This window comes from Capricornis sumatraensis, chromosome 9 (genome assembly GCF_032405125.1).
Source record: "Capricornis sumatraensis isolate serow.1 chromosome 9, serow.2, whole genome shotgun sequence".
In the NCBI taxonomy this organism is placed as follows: domain Eukaryota; kingdom Metazoa; phylum Chordata; class Mammalia; order Artiodactyla; family Bovidae; genus Capricornis; species Capricornis sumatraensis.
The window spans coordinates 84,054,288-84,063,777 of NC_091077.1; the positions used below are offsets into that span (position 1 = coordinate 84,054,288).

Genomic DNA, 9,490 nt, shown 5'->3' on the forward strand with positions numbered 1-9,490 from the left:
GTGTGATGCCCACACATCTGAAGAAAATGAAGCATTTTCTCTGATTAACCTTGTATATTTCTGAAAAGATTGACAGTTCTCCTTAGTTCTTGGTTCCTCGGTTTAGGGGATTACATCCTTGTAAATTTTGACCGCAAGTTCTCTTTAAGAAATGTTTTTGTTTCCTTGATATCCAATAGTGTTTGTCATATATTCATGTATAACACCTACCTTTTGCATGTGTGAATGACTGAATAAATGATTGGATATAAAGCAAGCTTGTTCTGGGGAAGAAAAGAAGGAAAAAGAGTTTTACTCTCCGATTAAGTTCTCTAGAGTTCTTTGAATGGTCAAGGCCAGATTTCTTATGTCATGTCTTGATGTACCCTTTGAATCATCAATTAAATAAAATACCTAATTTTTCTCATATGTATTTTGCACATATCAAGATATTTTTTCCATTTTATGGAACATTAATAACAATTGTAGTATTAGTTACAGCTAATAATTGTACATTACTGTAATTCAATTATTTGCAAGAGCCAAAAACTCATCCCTTACTTTGGCCATGCCACCTGCAGAGAAAATTTCTTTGTGATAGAATGCTGTAGAAGGTTCCATTCTCTCCTCCATATATCTCCTAGAGAAACTGAGGTCAACCTTTGTGAAATAATATTCTTTCAGGGTACTGACCATTTCCAAGAAATTTTAAAACAGAAACTTTCTCCATAATAGAACTTCCCAACTGAGTTCTCCTTCTGCTTAACCACAGTTTGGCTACATTCTCTCCTGAGAACTCAGTCATATTTCTAGAAACTGCCTTGTTTTCAGAAAACACCTTGCTTGTTATTATACATTTGACTCCATTCATTTTAGCCATGATGAATCATTTACTCTTTGGGTAGGCCCAGTAATAACATCAGGAATCATTGCTGGGAAATCTAGAATATAAAATAATCTAGCTACCTGGTAAGAAGGACTTTAGGGTAAGCACATGAATGTGAATGTTAAATAAGTCTTACAAATTCCAGTCTTTGAATAGTACGTAGTATATTCACAGATAAAAGAAGACAATGACAGAAGGCAGAAGCAAAATTTAATTCTATTCATAAATCAATATACATATCTAAAGTAAATTTTATTTCTTCCTTAAATTTGTTCTGCTTAATTTTGTGTTGTCTATATTTCTGATTCTATACCAAAAATAATTACAACATTGAGATAGTAAGGTATTTTATTTGGAGTAATGGCCTCCTCAATTCCAAATAACGTATATGCACCAAAGAAGTAATTTTCCTCTTAAAGTAGACTTTAGAGGAGATAGTCCTGCTAACTACATATCCCAAACAATATATGGTATATAGATTAATGCCATTATGACTGATCAATGACTTACTGTTTAAATGGTTAACGCATATGCCCTGACAGGTCATGTTTGTCAATCTAATAATACTAATCAAGGAAATTCCAATAACTCTGAGCAGCTTAGCTAGCTTACTGTTGGAAGTCTAGTATTTAATATTGCTCTTTCTTAACATTTCTAGTACAGAATACAGGTTCTTTCACCTATTTCTAAACAGGCCTGGTTGTTCTGTGAGGGTGTCAAGAATCATGAACCTTTATACTTGTTATACAGTGCATATGTTTCTGTGATTATGCTATAATCCATCTTGCCTAATACCTCTTCTGGAATATTTGGGGTTATTTTATATTGTTTATGTTATAAATTGAGCCAAATGGCCATTAGAACATCTAGAATAAAGAAATTTGAGAAGGTCACTTTTCTAATTTGTCCCTTCTTACCTGCCAAGTGGCCTGATAGCACTCTTCATTCTTCCTAGGCCCCCACTGAATGAAGTAGTCCTGCTTTGCCCACCACTTTCCTATTTTTTGCCTTGCCATCTGTTCTGCTTTGATGTGACTGTTAATAATCTGTGTGACCTAAGTGATGACACCATCAATTTAAAGATTCGAGGGCATCTGCACTCTTTTGCTGCTACCTTTTGACATTCTTCATCAAGTTGACTGCTGCTCCCATAGTCATTTCTCCTCTGAATTCAAGACACATACCATACATTGTCTCATATATATCTCTACTTTGACATTTAAGAGATATTTTAGAGATCATTTTAGAATCTTGATTTCTTTCCTGCAACAATCTTCTCCCAGAATAGTAGCCAAAGCAATGAATGGGAACTATATCCTTCCCATCACCTAGGTCACAAACTTTGAAGTCATCACTGTCTCTCTCTCTCTCACAAAATTCACATCCAACTGATCAATATATATTGGTATATCAATTCTCTGAAAATTATACAAGATATGTCCATTTCTCACTTTTCCATAGCTGCTACCCTCGTCCTAGCCACCGACACTTTTCATTTAGATTATTATAATATGTGCCTAGTTGATAACCCTATCTCAACAAATCATTCAGGGCGCTTCTGCAAAATTGTTAAAGATCATTTTATGACTCATCTCAAAAACCATCACTACAGATCTTAGGCCAAGAGCAGTAAAAGGTCACAGAGTCCAGTTTTCATGTGCTACGTGCTGGTTCCCAGGTGTGCTGTCACCGCTCCTTCACCTAGTTCTTCTGTCATTTTCAAGTCCCAGTGTGCCAATTTCATACTTTTTCTCCCTCACTGTTTAACTCTCTCTCTCTTTTGTAGTTCAGCATGCAGTAAAAAGACACCTCTCCAGACGGTTTCCTGCCTAGGCTCCAACATTTCCCTATGCAGCCATCCATGCGGAACAGGAATTTGGACCTCCCAGGGTGCAGTGCCTCCTATCTCGCTGTCTACCACATTCAAGCAAGGGGCTCCTAGGTGACTCTAGGGTCTTGAGTATAGCCAGTCTGGAATCCCACCAGGAATGGCTTGAAAAAGCTGTGGCAGCCCTGGAGGGGACTAAGTAGCCTCTGCGACTATTAACAATCTGTTAAAAGCAGGGGGCCACATTGTTTGTAAAGATGAGGTGTATGGAGATACAAATAGGGTACTTCAGACAGGTGACAGCTGAATTTGGATTAAAGATTTCTTTGTTGATTGTTCCAAAACCAAACTGTTAGAGGCAGCTATTATGCCAGAAACCAAGATTGTTTAGATTGAAACCCCCACACATCCTGGCCTGAAGATGATTGACAATGAAACCTGTACACATGGTGTCCTTAAACTTGGAGACATTATTTTGGTCATTGATAACACATTTATGTCAACATATTTCCAGTGGCCTTTAGCACTGAGAGCATGTATTCAGCAACAAAAGACATGAATGACCAGATGTTACAATGGGCTTAGTGTCACTTAATCCTCTGTTTCTTACAAAATTCTCTTGGAGCAGTTCCATCTCCTGTTGACTGTTACCCCCACAATAAAGGCCTGAAGACTCTTTAAGTCCATATGGAGAAGAATTTTGAAAATGGAATGGCAGTTGCTCAATTTCTGGAGTCAAATCCTTCGGTAGAAAAGGTTATTTATCCTGGGCTGCCCTCTCATCCTCAGCATGGGTTGGCAAAGCATCGATTCAGAGGTCACCCGGAGATGATCACCTTTTATATCAAGGGTTCCTTCAACATACTGATACTTTCCTCAAAAACCTTAGTTTATTTACTCTGTCTGAGAGCTCAGGGGGAATATGAAAGTTCTGCTGAGCTTTCAGCATTCATGACCCACGCATCAGTGGCTAAGAGTGAAGTCCTTGGAATAAGTGACACACTGATTCTACTCTCTATAGACTTAGAGAATAAACAAGACCTACTAGACAATCTAGATCAAGGCAGCACACCCTCCAAATGCAAGTCACGACTAGCATTCCATAACTGCTATCCAAAGTTGCTTCCAGAGAAAATCAAATCTTCCACATAATTGAATGGACCATTAATGAGTCTTTACAGAATTTTCAAGTGAAAAATTTAAGGCACCTCATTACCTTTCACAGCTGTAATCTTCCTGGGATCATCCCTCTTAAACTGTTTCCTCTTTCCCTTAATATAATTGACAGATTAATTCTGTTAAGATCTTTTTGCTAATTCTGATATTCATTTGCTTCTGAAGGAGATGAGATTTGTGCTGCTATTGGGGATTGTGTTCCTTTTTTTTCCAACCTTAAGATCTATATTGATCATGTTAACAATATAATGGTAATTCATTTTTTATGTTTTCTGAGGAATTTAAGTGATTACATGAGTTTTATTAAATCAAGAGTGATTTTTTATGTTGTTGAAAGTAGCACTCAAAACAATTGTTTAGACTTAATTACCATAAGCCAAAAATCAAATATCTGAAAAGTCTGTGAAATTCTACTGATTTAAGGTTGTACTTATTATTTTTTAAAATAAATCTAATTACTAACATACACATACACAAAAAAACTAGTAAAAATTAATGTCCTAATAGGGCTTGGTTGATCTTACTTGATTGAGCCCTTTTATTCCTTACCTCATCCCCACCACTCCCATCCTCTCCTGAGTTGTTTCTTTATCAGATTTACTGTTGTGTTTTGCATATTCCAAGCAATGCCGCACTTGGGGCCTTTACATTTACTTTTTAACCTAACTCAAATATTTTTCTCCATTACATTCAAGCATCTTCATTACATTCATTCACATCTACATTTGTGAAAAGATATTGACCAAGTAAGACAAGATAGTAGAGTAGGAAAAACCTGGGCTTGCCTTTTGTCATGAAAAAAAACAAACAAAAAAAGAACATATAGAACATTTTCATTTCTAAGAATGACCTGAAAACTAATAGAAACGATTTTCTGCAAATACAGATAAAAAGAAAAAGCCACAAGAGATGGGGTAGGAGTATGGAGAAATAATCTGGCTGGGACCCACACCCCAAGCACTGTGTTCAACAAACAGGAGGAATTTTGCAACTTCAAAAATCCTCCCTGAAGAGTGACAGGGCTCTGAGTTCCACCTTGAGGCCTTCAGTTCAGTCGCTCAGTCGTGTCCAACTCTTTGCGATCCCATGAATTGCAGCACGCCAGGCCTCCCTGTCCATCACCAACTCCCAGAGTTCACTCAGACTCATGTCCATTGAGTCAGTGATGCCATCCAGCCATCTCATCCTTGGTCGTCCCCTTCTCCTCCTGCCCCCAATCCCTCCCAGCATCAGGGTCTTTTCCAATGAGTCAACTCTTCACATGAGGTGGCCAAAATACTGGAGTTTCAGCTTTAGCATCATTCCTTCCAAAGAAATCCCAGGGCTGATCTCCTTCAGAATGGACTGGTTGGATCTCCTTGCAGTCCAAGGGACTCTCAAGAGTCTCCTCCAACACCACACTTCAAAAGCATCAATTCTTCAGTGCTCAGCCTTCTTCACAGTCCAATTCTCACATCCATACATGACTACTGGAAAAACCATAGTCTTGACTAGACGGACCCTAGTCGGCAAAGTAATGTCTCTGCTTTTGAATATGCTATCTAGGTTGGTCATAACTTTTCTTCCAAGGAGTAAGCGTCTTTTAATTTCATGGCTGCAGTCACCATCTGCAGTGATCTTGGAGCCCCCCAAAATAAAGTCTGACACTGTTTCCACTGTTTCCCCATCTATTTCCCATGAAGTGATGGGACTGGATGCCATGATCTTCGTTTTCTGAATGTTGAGCTTTAAGCCAACTTTTTCACTCTCCTCTTTCACTTTCATCAAGAGCCTTTTTAGTTCCCCTTCACTTTCTGCCATAAGGGTGGTGTCATCTGCATATCTGAGGTTGAATGTTGAGCTTTAAGCCAACTTTTTCGCTCTCTTCTTTCACTTTCATCAAGAGGCTTTTTAGTTTCTCTTCACTTTCTGCCATAAGGGTGGTGTCATCTGCATATCTGAGGTTATTGGTATTTCTCCCAGCAATCTTGATTCCAGATTGTGTATCTTCCAGTCCAGCATTTCTCATGATGTACTCTGAATAGAAGTTAAATAAGCAGGGTGACAATATACAGCCTTGACGTACTTTTTTCCCTATTTGGAACCAGTCTGTTGTTCCATGTCCAGTTCTAACTGTTGCCCCCTGATCTGCATACAGATTTCTCAAGAGGCAGGTCAGGTGGTCTGGTATTCCCATCTCTCTCAGAATTTTCCACAGTTTATTGTGATCCACACAGTCAAAGGCTTTGGCATATTCAATAAAGCAGAAATAGAAGTTTTTCTGGAACTCTCTTCCTTTATTGATGATCCAGCCGATGTTGGCAATTTGAAAACTAGCTTGAACATCAGGGAGTTCACAGTTCACATATTGCTGAAGCCTGGCTTGGAGAATTTTGAGCATTACTTTACTAGCATGTGAGATGAGTGCAATAGTGCGGTAATTTGAGCATTCTTTGGCATTGCCTTTCTTTGGAATTGGAATGAAAACTGACCTTTTCTAGTCCTGTGGCCACTGCTGAGTTTTCCAAATTTGCTGGCATATTGAGTACAGCATCATCTTTCAGGATTTGAAATAGCTCAATTGGAATTCCATCACCTCCACTAGCTTTGTTCATAGTGATGCCTCCTAAGGCCCACTTGACTTCACATTCCAGGATGTCTGGCTCTAGGTGAGTGATCACACCATCATGGTCATCTGGGTCGTGAAAATCTTTTTTGTACAGTTCTGTGTATTCTTGCCACCTCTTCTTAATATCTTCTGCTTCTGTTAGGTCCAGACCATTTCTGTCCTTTATCGAGCCCATCTTTGCATGAAATGTTCCCTTGGTATCTCTAATTTTCTTGAAGAGAACTCTAGTCTTTCCCATTCTGTTGTTTTCCTCTATTTCTTTGCATTGATCACTGAAGAAGGCTTTCTTATCTCTTTTTGTTATTCTTTGGAACTCTGCATTCAGATGCTTATATCTTTCCTTTTCTCCTTTGCTTTTCACTTCTCTTCTTTCCACAGCTATTTGTAAGGCCTCCCCAGACAGCCATTTTGCTTTTTTGCTTTTCTTTTCCATGGGAATGGTCTTGATCCCTATCTCCTGTACAATGTCACGAACCTCATTCCATAGTTCATCAGGCACTCTATCTATCAGATCTAGGCCCTTAGTTCTATTTCTCACGTCTACTGTATAATCATAAGGAATTTGATTTAGGTCATACCTGAATGATCTTGAGGTCTTCAGCCATGTGGAAACCTGCAGTGGGAAGAAGAGGCCCTGTAATGTTTACCTTTGGAAACCACAGGGCTTATATCTGGGAGAACTATAGTCTGCTCTTTAAAGGCACATACAAAGTCTCAAACACTCTAAATCCCAGAGCAGAGGTAGCATTTTTCAAAAGTACATGGGTCATAATTGAAGGAGATTGACTGACTAACTTTAGGGCTACTGAAAAAGGAAGGGATCTGATGAAACATTCTCTTGTTAAAAATGAACGAGCAGGTGCTGCTTTTTTTTTTTTTTTGGTTGGGTGCATTCTCTTCCTAGCTGACTTGATGCTTCAGTTCAGTTCAGTTCAGCCACTCAATCATGTCCGACTCTTTGCAACCCCATGAACCATAGCAATCCAGGCCTCCCTGTCCATCACTAACTGCCAGAATCTGCCCAAATCCATGTCCAACGGATCGGTGATGCCATCCAACCATCTCATCCTCTGTAGTCCCCTTCTCCTCCTGCCCCCAATCTCTCCCAGCATCAGAGTCTTTTTCAGTGAGTCAGTTCTTCACATCAGGTGGTCAAAGAATTGGACATTCAGCTTCAACATCAGTCCTTCCAATGAACACCCAGGACTGGTCTCTTTTAAGATGGAGTAGTTGGATCTCCTTGCAGTCCAAGGGACTCTTAAGAGTCTTCTCCAACACCACACTTCAAAAGCATCAATTCTTCGGTGCTTACCTTTCTTCACAGTCCCACTCTCAAGTCCATACATGACCACAGGAAAAACCATAGCCTTGACTAGACGGACCTTTGCTGACAAAGTAATGTCTCTGCTTTTTAATACACTGTCTAGGTTGGTCATAACTTTCCTTCCAAGGAGTAAGTGTCTTTTAATTTCATGGCTGCAGTCACCATCTGCGGTGATTTTGGAGTCCAGAAAAATAAAACTGTCACTGTTTCCACTGTTTCCCCATCTATTTGCCATGAAGTGATGGGACCAGATGCTATGATCTTAGTTTTCTGAATGTTGAGCTTTAAGTCAACTTTTTCACTTTCCTCTTTCACTTTCATCAAGAGGCTCTTTAGTTCTGTACTTTCTGCCATAAGGATGGTGTCATCTGCATATCTGAGGTTATTGATATTTCTCCTGGCAGTCTTGATTCCAGCTTGTGCTTCCTCCAGCCCAGCATCTCTCATGATGTACTCTGCATAGAAGTTAAATAAGCAGGGTGACAATATACAGCCTTGACATACTTCTTTCCCTATTTGTAACCAGTCTGTTGTTTCATATCCAGTTCTAACTGTTGCCCCCTGATCTGTGTAGAGATTTCTCAAGAGGCAGGTCAGGTGGTCAGGTATTCCCATGTCTTGAAGAATTTTTCACACTTTATTGTGATCCACACAGTGAAAGGCTTTGGCATAGTCAATAAAGCAGAAATGGATGTTTTTCTGGAACTCTCTTCCTTTATTGATGATCCAGCCGATGTTGGCAATTTGATCTCTGGTTCCTCTGTCTTTTCTAAATCTAGATTGAACATCTGGAAGTTCATGGTTCATGTATTGCTGAAGCCTGGCTTGGAGAATTTTGACCATTATTTTACCACTGTGTGAAGTGCGTGCAACTGTGTGGTAGTTTGAGCATTCTTTGGCATTGCCTTTCTTTCGGATTGGAATGAAAACTGATCTTTTCCAATCCCATGTCCACTGCTGAGTTTTCTAAATTTGCTGACATATTGAGTGCAGCACTTTCACAGCATCATCAGTTCCAAATTTCCTCATCTAATTTACATGCTGTTCAACCTGTCCCATGTTCATCTGTGAATACACATAGCCTGTGCTCCTTCAAAGCATCTGCTTGCCCTGCCAAGCCAGGCAGGCACCAATGTCCTGCAACAGAAATCCTTGAAAGCTGCTCTCCACCTCACAGTTCTTAGCATATGCCTTTTGCCAGCATTAACACACCCTCAAATTGGCTTACACCATAGGGGCTGACCTGGCACATTAGAGTGCCTGGAAAAGCTGCAGCCAGGCCTTACGGTAAGATGCAATATGGGTCAGCACCACATATTAGCATGCCCATGGCAACTCTGGTCCAGTTACAACAGGTGTACACACATAACCCACACAGCGGACCCTCTTTGAACACCTGGCTCCAGGGAGTAAAGGGGAACCACACTACTGGGCTTCACAGGTCACCTTCTACACAAAGCTATTCTTTACAAACCAGGAGAGGCACCTGATCCTTATATACAGGAACCAACACAGAAAGTTAGGAAAAACAAGGAGGCAAAGGAAATTATTCCACACAATACAACAAGACAAAACCTCAGAAAAAGAACTAAACAAAATGGTAATAAGCGATCTTCCAGATAAAGAGTTCAGAGTAATATTCATAAAGATGCTGGCCAAACTCAGGAGAGAAATGAAGGAGCACAATGA

At 39.7% G+C, this 9,490-nt stretch overlaps 1 pseudogene; it reads left to right on the plus strand.

The window, feature by feature from the left end:
• The first annotated feature begins 2,657 nt into the window (after positions 1 to 2,657).
• On the plus strand, positions 2,658 to 3,789 carry LOC138086525 (cystathionine gamma-lyase pseudogene; annotated as a pseudogene).
• Positions 3,790 to 9,490: the final 5,701 nt, after the last annotated feature.